Here is an 11,477-nt window from a genome sequence, read left to right on the forward strand (position 1 = left end):
ATTAAAGCCTTACAGAAATATACTAACATAAATTTTTGATTTGGTGAGGGAAGCTTCTTCATACTCAACAAACCTAATCAAAGAATGGGATGAAACCTTTTAAAGTTAAAGTAAGGTTCTTACTGATGCACATTTAATAGTGAAAATTTCAGCTCAGCAAAGTCAAAGAGCACAGAAAACACTAATTAGGACAGAGAAGGTCTGGGTGATTGAAATGAAAAACTTGAGGAAACATTATTTCAGACCATAATATAATATGGTGCAGCAGGATGAGAACACTCCCCTGAACTCTTCTTTTCTGAACCATAAGAAGATAACTAAACTATAGTTCATGTAGGTTTTAAATTAACTCTATCTCATTAATAATTCTATGAAAATCATTATGCATCTATTTTATATATACTATCTCTTAATTAACTAAACTGTTCATTTAATCAGCTCCTCAGTTCATCTGACCAGTTTGCATAGGTAGAAATCACTCTATTCATAAGCAACAAACTGAAAAACAACCTCTTCCCCCAAAACAAATACTTGAGTTATTTCTCCTGATCCATAATAAGTTACTGTCATAATTTGGATGGCCTCCAGCTTAATCTATGCTAGAAGTTTTCCACCCAGGTTGGCTGGGGGCAGAAAGGGTCAGAAAGGGGCTGAAGGGAGGTGGGACTATTCTTTATCAAGTTGAAATAAGAATCAGAAAACTGTCCCCCAGCTATAGGGACTAGTGCAGAGCAGGAGAAGAGTCTGACAGGAACTTAGCCTTCATTTTTGACATTAGGATATGGATGCAACAGTAGAAAGTCTGCCTCTCCATGCATTTGGAGATCATGGACATAAGGTCACCTTCTGAGTGGAACTAGTGAAATTCACAGACAATGGATGTGATTAGTCATCTGTGGGAATAAAACAGACTGAAATGCATAGACCTCAAAAAACTCCAATCAAGGTGGGCGATTTAGTGTAATCAAAGGAAACCAGGTCTAGAATGTGAATGTCATTTAGTAGAAGATATTTAATCGATTGTATTATACACTGCCTGGAGGAAGACTGTGAAGATGGGTGGAGGCGTGGACAGAAGGGGAAGTAATAAGCTGGGCTACAGAAAATGAAAACCCAAGCACTGTGCAGAAGGGAGACCCTGCCCTTCGTGGCTGCTAGAGAAGTATGCTCAGCTGTGGGATTGGAGTGCCTCTTCTGATCTCTCTTCTGATCTCTCTTCTGTACCCTGCATGCTCTTTGCTCAGCATTTGTGCTCATTTTGTTCCTAGGACTCGTAGCCCTACATGGTGGACATAAGCTTTTTAGTCCCTCAGAAGAAATATCTCCCAATGTGAATTTGTAAATTGACTATGAGTAACCTTACAGATTAACCTGATTCAAGTGATCTTGAATCCTGAAAACTGCTGAGTTCCTGATGAGGATAAACAATAAAATTTGGAAAGTGACAAGTTTCTCAAAAGGATATGACCCATGAGACCTCTTGATAGGCAGCCACAGCCTTCTCCTAGGAAAGCCCTGACCTCATCTTCAATCCTTTCTTGCCTTCAACAGATAGATACTATAGTATGTCAAGGATTCTTAATCTGATTAGACTCAATGACCTGATTTTTTTTTTTTAAGAAACTGTTTATTTTCCTTCAGTTTTATTTCCATTTTGCTTGCCTTTCTGGAAGAGCAGCTTAAGACCACTCAGTAGTTGTTCTTACCCATTCAGTGGTCTGAGTAGTGGGAATCTTCAGTGGCAGGCTGAGCACTCCAGTTTTCTGTAGGGAACTGCTGAATAGGCACATAGGGCACCTGCATGCCTTCAGACCAATCTGCAACCTCAGGTTGAGGAGCAGTGAACTCAGGAGCTGGAGCAGCCCATTCAAACTGAAATTCCTCCTTGATCACAACCTTTTCAGCAATAGCTGTTCTTCCTTTTCAATCTCTTCAAGGTCTCTGGAGAAGTAGAGATCAGGCATGACTTCCCTGGGTGTTCACAGGAAAATGGTGCCACTCATGTGAACTTCCTGGGTCCACATTCACATCAGACCCACTAGTGAGCTCCCTTGTTGTTGCACGGGATGGCAATGTGCATATAGTATGGTAGAGAGTCTGTGTTACACAGAGTGATGGCAGGCAAGTTAACATAAGAACCCCTGTGAGAAGCTGGTGGTCAGTAACCACCAGAAGTCTCCCGGAAGACTGCCTGGATCTGGTTAGCAAAGCTTCCAGAAGTGAAGCAGCCAGCAATAGGAGTGGCTCCTACAACAGCAGCAAACTTCAGCACAGCTCCCTGGTCAGTATTCCCGCATGATATGACATTGACATCAGCTCAGTGTTCCATAGCAACAATGGCAAGAGCTGCCAGCAGAAGCTTCTTTGAGGTCCTCTTCAGATTTATGATGTAGATGCCACCCTCTTGTAGATGTACTGTTCCATTTGGATGTCAAAGCTGGTGCCATATAAGTTGGTTCCTGCTGCAAGGAATTTAATGACATCCTCCTCTTTCATTTGCAGGACATCAGTTCTGCAGATATTGTGCAATTTTCCCTTTAAGTTGCCACGGGAACACAGAACAATGTTGTATGGACCCCTCCCTGGGTAGCATGGAAAGCAAATGACCTAATTTTAAATGAATGTTTTGTTAAGTTCCATTTACTGTTCTGAAAAGAAATTCATAGATAAAAAACCACCTATATACATATTTTATTATGATGTCCTAACTATAAAAATAAAGAAAAATATGGGTGGAAGAGAAATAATTTATAATAAAATAATATGTATTAGAGTATATGAATGTTTGGGGATGACTAACTAGAAGACAGAATGCAATAGTCCATTGCTTTGAGATCAGAGTGACTGTGACAGAGACATATGTAGATACAGACAGGTGTGCTGGCAACTCTAATAGCAAGAACGATAACACTGACACTGAGGTGCTTTTATGAGATTGTGACTACTGCTGGTAAAGTTCTGAACCAAACACAGTACAATAATTACTTCCTTTAAAAATGCTTAGAGGAGGGACGCCTGGGTGGCTCAGTGGGTTAAAGCCTCTGCCTTCAGCTCAGGTCATGATCTCAGGGTCCTGGGATAGAGCACCACATTGGGCTCTCTGCTCTGTGGGGAGCCTGCTTCCCCCTCTCTCTCTCTGCCTGCCTCTCTGCCTACTTGTGATCTCCATCTGTCCAATAAATAAATAAATAAAATCTTAAAAAAATGCTTAGAGGACATTTATGGAAAATTCCATGTATATTAAAACTATGCAAAAGTAATTGTATTTCCAAGTAAAATGGGATTGAGTTCCACACCCAGGTAATTATAAACAGGTCTTCCCACATAAACATCCAGTGTGAGTTTTGAAGGTTATCCAGGACACACAACATTTCTTGGTTAAGGGGCCTGTGGTGCACATGATTGAAGAATGGTATCCTGACTTCCCTCTCACTAAATGCCACTAATGCCCCTCCCCAAACCTGTGGCAATCAAAAAAAATGCCCTCCTGAGTTTCTAATACATGCCCCCCTGAGTTTCTAATGGTGGTTCCACTCATGTTGAGAGACATTGATTTAAGTCAAAAGAAATCAATCATGAGGGTCCAATAAGACAAATGTACCCTGTCCCAAAGCACAACCATTCCATGACCTGGTATCACAGAAAACCCCAGAAGGGACAAGGATGGATGTGGGTAGAGTATCTAGTTCTAGAAGGAGAAGCAGAATTCTAGGCAAGGCAAGAATTAAGGATTTAGAAGAGGAAACCAGGGTAATAGTTCATCTCTGGGATTTGGGCCAACATATAGGGAGGGACCAACAGAGAAAGAACTTTGGCTCTGGGGCCACACAGGAACCCAGGTTAGTTCTGGGGAACAGTTATCCCAGACCTGGCTGGAAGGGAAGGATTTCAGGTCAACACAGGAGCCTGGAAGTAGTAACTTGGTTCCTAGGACTTGGATCTGGGAATGTGATTTATTTCCAAACCTTTTACACATAGTACCAACCAGAAGTGACTCAGCGTCAGGCTTAAGTCTTCTCAAATAGTGGCAGCTGAGAAGATAGCAAAGGAAGGGAAGACCAGCAGTCACAGTTTATCAACACCACACATTGACTAGACGGGAAATGTCTATACAGCATTTGATTTTCTTATATTGGAGTGATTTTTGCCTCACTTAAACACAAACTAATCAGTTCATTCTTCAAACAAAAATACCTGTTCAAGAGAACAAGATTTGGGCATTCAGAAACCATTTCACCCACCCCCACATCATTTATCTTTTGGCTTCCTGTGGGTGGACATAAAACAGCTGCCAGGGACTCAGATTTGGAAACCATTTCCAAAAGTGGGGTCATGAAGGTGTGGCCATAAATCAAGGCGATGGTTACACTGAATACCGCAATTCACAAGGATAAGTATGTAATTTTGCCTGGAGCCTGGACTAAGGCCAGCCCTACAACCCATGCTTTGTGACTCAGGGGCTAACCGACACTCACATAAACCCAATATTCCCTGAAGACCCCCTCAACAGGATGATGCCTCATCCCCTATGACCATTCCCAAAATCCCATCCAAGACAATTATCTAATCTGTGCTCAGAAATCAAATTATCTAATGTTTTTGCTCTATTGGTTTGAGCAGGCTTCTTTGTATATAGAGTTCCTGGAGAATATAAAAAGATGCTTTTATTTCAATCATCACCCTTTCAAAGTTCTTATTACTCGATCTGTCCCACGTTCATTAGAGTGGATAGTCATGAGAACATTATAGTTCTGGATAGAATGAATTAGCAAAATTGAGTCCTGAAAGAAAGAGAGAGAAACAAAAGCATTCTGTGCATGGAAATGGAAAAGATTTTCCATTTTAACCTGTAAAGAGGAAAGGGACTAAAGAAATTATCTGCTATTACAAAATAATCAAGGAGATAGCTCACAATATTTTTTTTCCTCTTCCAGAAGCTTCGATTCTACCATGCTTAAGATATTGCTGAATTGCTCACCCAAGGTCCCAACTCATTTTTTTGCTGTCTGACATCTTCTTCCCTCCACTCTTTCCCTCTCTCTCCTAATCTGATGTCCTAGCTCCCTGCAAACACTATCCTTCAAGCCTGTCTCGGCCCTTAGCTGGTGAGCATGTACCTGGGTAGCTTTGGGGCTGTTTACATTTTGGTTGCTTCCTTAGTACCACCAATCAAGGATTTGATCCCCAAGTAGTTTAAGATGTTAAGAGGCCACTGGAAGTAACTCTGGACAAGGCTCTCTATAAAAAGGAAGGATATCTTTATCTACATGCTAATACACTTCTATGTGTTTTTTTAAAAATATTAAGGCGTCCTTAGGATTTCCTTCCTGTATGTGTCTCAGTTTAAAACCCTAAATGCAGATCCACTTCTCTGCTCAAAGACGTTTAATGATTTCCCATGCCCACAAAACCAAGTCCAAGTTTGTACTATAGTATTCCAGATCCTCTGTGCTCTGCCCCCAATACACCGCTCTAAAAAATCAACTCTTCTAGCCACAGTGAGAGAAGCAGTGGCTGAATGTGTAGTCTCTAGGCTCAAGTTCCTGCTCAATCCCTTATCAGCTGTGCCCTTGGGTAAGTAACCTAAAACCTCTCTAAGCCTCAGTCTCCTGGCCTGTAAAAATGTGATAATAATAGTAATAATTTTAATTATATGGGAATCAAGAGAATTATTAAATGTTAGCTGCTGAGAATAGTGTCTGATACATGATAAGCAGCACCCACTATTGCAATTAGCATTATTCACTGCCCTCAGCACACTTGCATTTTCTATTTTTTGTATCTTTTCTTGGATGCTCTTTTCTAGAATGCTCTTTTCTTCTCTCCCTCCTCTAGATTCTACCCATCCTTCAAAGTCCTGACAAAATCTTTCCTTTTCCACAAACTTCCTTGGACTCTTCAGTTCCCAGTGATCTTTTTTCTGTGTACCGATGCACAGACTATCTACTCCAGCAATTTGGCAAATGGTCATTCATTGCTTCATGGCACTTCTTGTATTGTTGCCCTGTGATATTAACTTAAAATGTAATATCACCTGGTCTACCCCAGTTGGCCTGTGAGTCCTTTGAAGGTGTGGACTCGGACGTGTCTTTGTATAGAACTCAGCACCTGCACATTGCTTTTCCAATAATACCTCAATTAATGTCTGTTGGTTTGACTTGATTTGATCCACAGGTTGAAGGCAAGTTTGTTGGACGCTTTTGGAAGTGGAGAACTGGAGGCAGGATAGAAGAGCTGGAACCAGTTTTTCACCTGTAGAACATTTATGAAGCGTCTGTGTAAGATGCTCCATGTGTACCTTGACCTGACAGGGCATCACCCCCTCTGCTCCCGGAGGTGGTGTGAGGACTGTCTGATGGGAGGAAATCCACTAGGATGAGATCAGATACTGTGTTTGGCCAGAACGGGCAGGCTTGGCAGCCAGAAGGGCTTTTAGAACAGAAATATCTGTTCTTTCTCTCCCTGCAGGATGGAGGGAGGCAGGGACAGAGTCTCCGGGGCTGGCTACACCAAACGTTCTCCTAAAGAACAGTAGTTCCCACAAAGAAGTTTCACCAATTCAGACCTTCTTTCCTTTGTTGCTCAGAGTTGCCCCTGGGTGAAAACCTTTGGCATTTAAAAGGTCCAGGGTAGGTAAGATAGGAGAAGGGCTAGTGTGGTATTAGAAGACTTCTGGGATCTAGTACAGATTTTTTCCACTAGCTCCTTGGGTGGCCTGAACACTGATGTCATTGCCACACTCTTAAGTCCCTTCATCTGTCAATGAAAGTGTTGAATCAATATGTAAGCCCTAAAGTCCCAGTTCTTTCTAAAAATCTATCACCCTAGAATTCTTCTCATAGTAGAGCCATTATTATCTACAAGTTCTTATTATCGACAGAGACCTTTTTTGTCAGAAATTCAGAGTCTTCTGACCAGTGATGCTCAACTGAGTCAGTCCCTAGGGCATGGGATGGTCTCATTTATTGGGAGTGGCCCTGCTTACAACAGTCTTGGAATTCTTTTCCTTCTCCACCAAATCTGGGAAAATAGGGACTCAAGATACAGAAAACAAAGAGATGACAGGAAAATAATGGGGCAAAAGTCTTAAATTAGAGCCATTTCTGTTTATCAGGTCAGTTGTCCTTGCCTTTGCTTTATCACTGTTTCCTCCTTATAGTTCTGGTGAAATGAGTGGAGTCACGGTTGCCGATGAGGGTAAAGGTCTAGGGAGATGAAGCAAGACTGCACTGAGGCCAAGTGTGCACAAGCGGTCAGAGAACCTACACTGGCTTATTGATGCATTTCCCAGGCCCACCCAACCCTCCCACTGCAGAAGGCACTCTCTCCTTCCAGTCACACAGATGTCCTCAGTAGCTTTTCTCAGATGCTCCTGGCTGTTCCTGCTTCAGTACCAGTCCTCCCTCTTAGCTTAAGCTCATGATAGTCCCTTCCATGGAGTCACTTCTGCTTCCTCAGCTAAGGAAGCCAGTCTGCCTTCTTTACTTACATTAGGCTCCTAGCGTTTGAGATCCCTGAGGTCATGGCTCTTCATGCTTCTGAGCCCATCTTGTGCCTGGAACATCACATCAAAGAGGAGGATATTACTGATGCCACCATGGGAAACTATGCTGTGTTCTAGGTTTTGGGGAATAGCGTGGCAGGCAGAAGGCTATCTAGGGCAGAACATGTATAAGGATACCAGTTCTCGTAGGGAAAGTAGTTAGATGTGGAAATGGATATCTGTCCCACTTACTTATTTTGCATTACCTCTTCTTAGCAGTGTGACAACCCCGGCTAGGTGCTTAGCTCTCTGACGGTTGCTGGTGGGAGTGGGAAGGAAGACAAAACATATGACTTGAACCTCCAAGGGGCCTGCAATCTGGCCAGAGAAGCAAAACATTCATACATTTGCAAGAATTCATAAAAGCCTGAAGTAGGGGAATTTTACCCGATATCTATGTTGAGCTTAAACATCTAAAAATCCTAAGCTCATCTCTCTGGAGAGGTGATCCATAGTTATCTGATTTTAAAGGCACACCTTACAAGGATGAATAACTGAGTTCAAGTTGAAAGACCTAAACTGGAGTCCTGGATGTCTGCCTGTTGTCTACACACTGCCTAACTGCCCCGATCCTCCATTTCCTCATCTCTAAACTGGGGGAAATATTTTCTCTCCTACCTCCCTCAGAGCATAATTGTGAGGATCAAATAAGATGAGTGTGTGAAAGTGCTTTCTAAACCACAAAGCACTGTACAGGTGAAAAGTGTCATTAATCTTTCAAACCAACCCCAAAAGCCATACAAAATGTCAGAATATAGAATTTATGGAAACTTGGAAGATGTTTATATGGATATTCTCCTCTTGCAGTCAATAAGATTGGGAGCCAGACAGGATAAGTGTCTGGTCTAAGGTACAGCCAAGATGAGAGGACGCCTTGCCAGGGCTCTTTCCTGGAGCCGCAGGGGAACTGGCTGCCAGTGCCCAGCACAGCTCTCTGCCTCTGTAAGCCCTTGGGCCTTGTTTGCTGAAGTCAGGGCCTCTTGCTCCCTTAGCTGCATGGAAATATCTTATCTGACTAAACCTGCATTTTATTTATTTATTTATTTATATTTTTTTACCTCTTCACTCTCTTCTGCTCCAGTCCCCATTTCAAAACCTTTATGAAAATGGTTTCCAAGAAGAATCTGGGTTTCAAGTTACACCACTGGCAAATAATTCCTGCCCCTCTGGAAGAGACCCAGAGATAAGTTAGGAGCAACTTGTGTGGAAAATGAGAGGCCCAGTAGCCAATCCAAATATTGCGGGCCAATTCAAATATTGCAGACAGAATTTTTGTGAGCAAGGGCTTTACAAAAACCATTTGCCAAGATGGCTCACGTCTTTGCAAGCGAAGATCTAAGGACAAGTTCATGAAACAAAGGACACAAAGGCAGCTTAATGGAAGGGTCTCTGGTACGGTGCAGGGAGGTGGACCAGTGGGGACTGTGGGCCTTCCCATCAGTCCATTTCTCTCTAGCTGCTGCAAAAGGCGTCTAATCCTAGAGGAGTTCTCTCCTCTCACAATCTAGAAGAGAACTGGGGTAGCTATCTCATCCAGGACTTGCCTCTGTCTCTACACTGAATGTCATTTGCAACATTGCAAAACCCAAACCTCTGTTCTTTCAATAAATAGCCCCAGAGGAGAGTGCCCAGCCATCCTCTGTGACCATTCTAGTGTTTGACTGTTGTCAGATCTTGAAAAGTGGGCCTCACAGGGACCTTAAAATACCATCTTGGCCGTTTATGTTTATTTCCTCTGTTTCCTCTGGCTCCTACTGATTAGAGGTGGGAAATAGCCACTCCCCAAGGTTTCCACTTAGAGTATGCCTTTAAATACTTGATCATAATGGGCCCCCTTAACCTACAGTTATCTAAACCTAATAATTTAAAAAACATTTTATGTACTCACTAACTGGATCATAAACTTCTCCACTGTTCTATAATCTCTGCTCCCTGACCCCCAGCTTGCCCTCTAAGAACTCCCCCGCAGTGCTCCTCTCTCCTTTTAGGCACCCACCTCTCTTCCCTTCCTAAGAACCTTTTCATCTTCAATTCACTGACGTTTGAACAGCTGTACAAGCACAAAATGTTTAATTTGGGAACAGTGTCTGTGGGAAGGAATGCTTTGTTAATTTCCAAAGTAATGCAAAGCTTAATTTAGAAAGTCATATAGCAATTCTTTTGGTTCTGAGAGTTTCAGAGATCATAGATTGCACTGCAGAGGCAACCTGCCTGATGATGTTAGCACTTTGCAGTGCTGGGCTTTTCTGCAGCAGCTCCATTTTCATTCTGGTTCAGAGACACAGCGGGTCCCTCCAATAGAAGCATTTACTCCCTGAGGACAGACCCTGTGTCTCATTCAGACATTCTGTATGGCCAGGGCCAAGCAAAGCCGAGCAAGTGGCCAATGTCTTTAAATGATAGATTGCGTTGCATTGCCTGTCTGCCCCCTTACTCCTTACTTTGATCTTCAGCTTGGTCCAAACAGGTTCTGGAACTAGGAAAGGATGATGGTTACTGAGTATTGAACAGAGCAGGGACGACTGTGATCAGATCATAGTAATGCTACCTTCCTTGAATCCAGGAGACTTAAAAAAAGTTACAGTGCTGAGACTGGAGTATCATGTCCTAGCAGATCCGATATTGGAACCCGCCTCCAAGGGACACATATGATTAGCATCTGAAAAATAATGAGAATCTGGATAGAACAGATTTGGAGGGAGGGACCATAAAACGTAGGAATCAGGGGCGCCTGGGTGGCTCAGTGGGTTGAAGCCTTTGCCTTCAGCTTGGGTCGTGGTCCCAGGGTCCTGGGACCGAGCCCTGCATCTGGCTCTCTGCTCAGCAGGGAGCCTGTTTCCCGCACCCGCACTCCCCCCACCCCGCTTGCCTCTCTGCCTACTGGTGATCTCTGTCTGTCAAATAAATAAATGAAAATCTTTTTAAAAAAAACAAACAAACAGAAAACAACACAGGAGTCAGAGGGATCCATCATGACCATCACCATAGTCACAGTGTTTGGGGCTGGAACGGAACCAGCTTCTGCCGAGCGTCACTGCCCAGGAGCCATCTGTATGCTGTACCTGCTCAGGGCCCTCATTCGGCCCTCTGTGGGCTGCCTTCCATCAAACACTGTGGGTGCTTCTTGACTGTCATGGGATATTCTGGAACCTTAAAACATCCTCAGTTACATTTCTTAATTTTCCAGGGCTCAAAGGCCCAGAAAAGAGAATTTAATTTCTGTTCCCCCACAGGGTCAGACATATACAGATTGTGTAATAAACTAGAGGTCTCCAAGGGTCAGTCTGGGAAGGAAGGACATGAGGAAGATCCCTGAGAGAAAGTCACCAGGAAGGAAGATACTCTGGGCAAGTGGGCCAGATCCAGCCAGGCACCTGAACATTGGATAAGAAGAGGTTCCAGGTGGAATGCAAAGCTGAGTCCCTCCATTTCTCCCCTGGAGCCCCTCAACCCCTGATCCCACAAGAGTTGCAGTGTCTTCTGGAAATGAGGGGACTGGGCCTTACTTAAAAAATGAAATACTATGTCACGAGAGGTGTGGGCTTCTTCTCTAAAAGACCTGGAAGACCTTGTCCTGCTGGACAGGTAGAGAGACAACTACTGGAGGTCAGTGGTTTGGGGGAGGAGGACAATGGCTTGGCAGCAACCAAATGGCAGTGGAGAGACTGTAGGAAAGACATGACTGCACAGCTAAATGGTGGCAGAGTTAGCCACTTCTGCTGCACAGCATACATTTTGTTGAAAGTATTGGTTTTGGCAAAGTATTGAAAGCTTTCTGAGCTCAGCCTAAGGATGGGTTCATTTCCAGTTATTTTTCATTTAGATGAAGCCGGCCTAGGATGATACAGAGAAATAGCAAGAAAGAAGCACAGACAGAAACACAGATTCAGAGAAAACCGGATTATAAAAAAAGATACAAAGAGGTACCCAGAGA

The 11,477-nt window shown here is 43.3% G+C and overlaps 1 pseudogene across 1 annotated transcript; it reads right to left on the minus strand.

Annotated features, from left to right (window-relative positions):
• Positions 1–1,679: 1,679 nt before the first annotated feature.
• On the minus strand, positions 1,680–2,502 carry LOC309845146 (small ribosomal subunit protein uS2 pseudogene; annotated as a pseudogene). Its single transcript has one exon. The product of its transcript is annotated as a small ribosomal subunit protein uS2 pseudogene (transcript).
• Positions 2,503–11,477: the final 8,975 nt, after the last annotated feature.

This window comes from Mustela nivalis (genome assembly GCF_964662115.1).
Source record: "Mustela nivalis genome assembly, chromosome: 1".
Taxonomy (NCBI): domain Eukaryota; kingdom Metazoa; phylum Chordata; class Mammalia; order Carnivora; family Mustelidae; genus Mustela; species Mustela nivalis.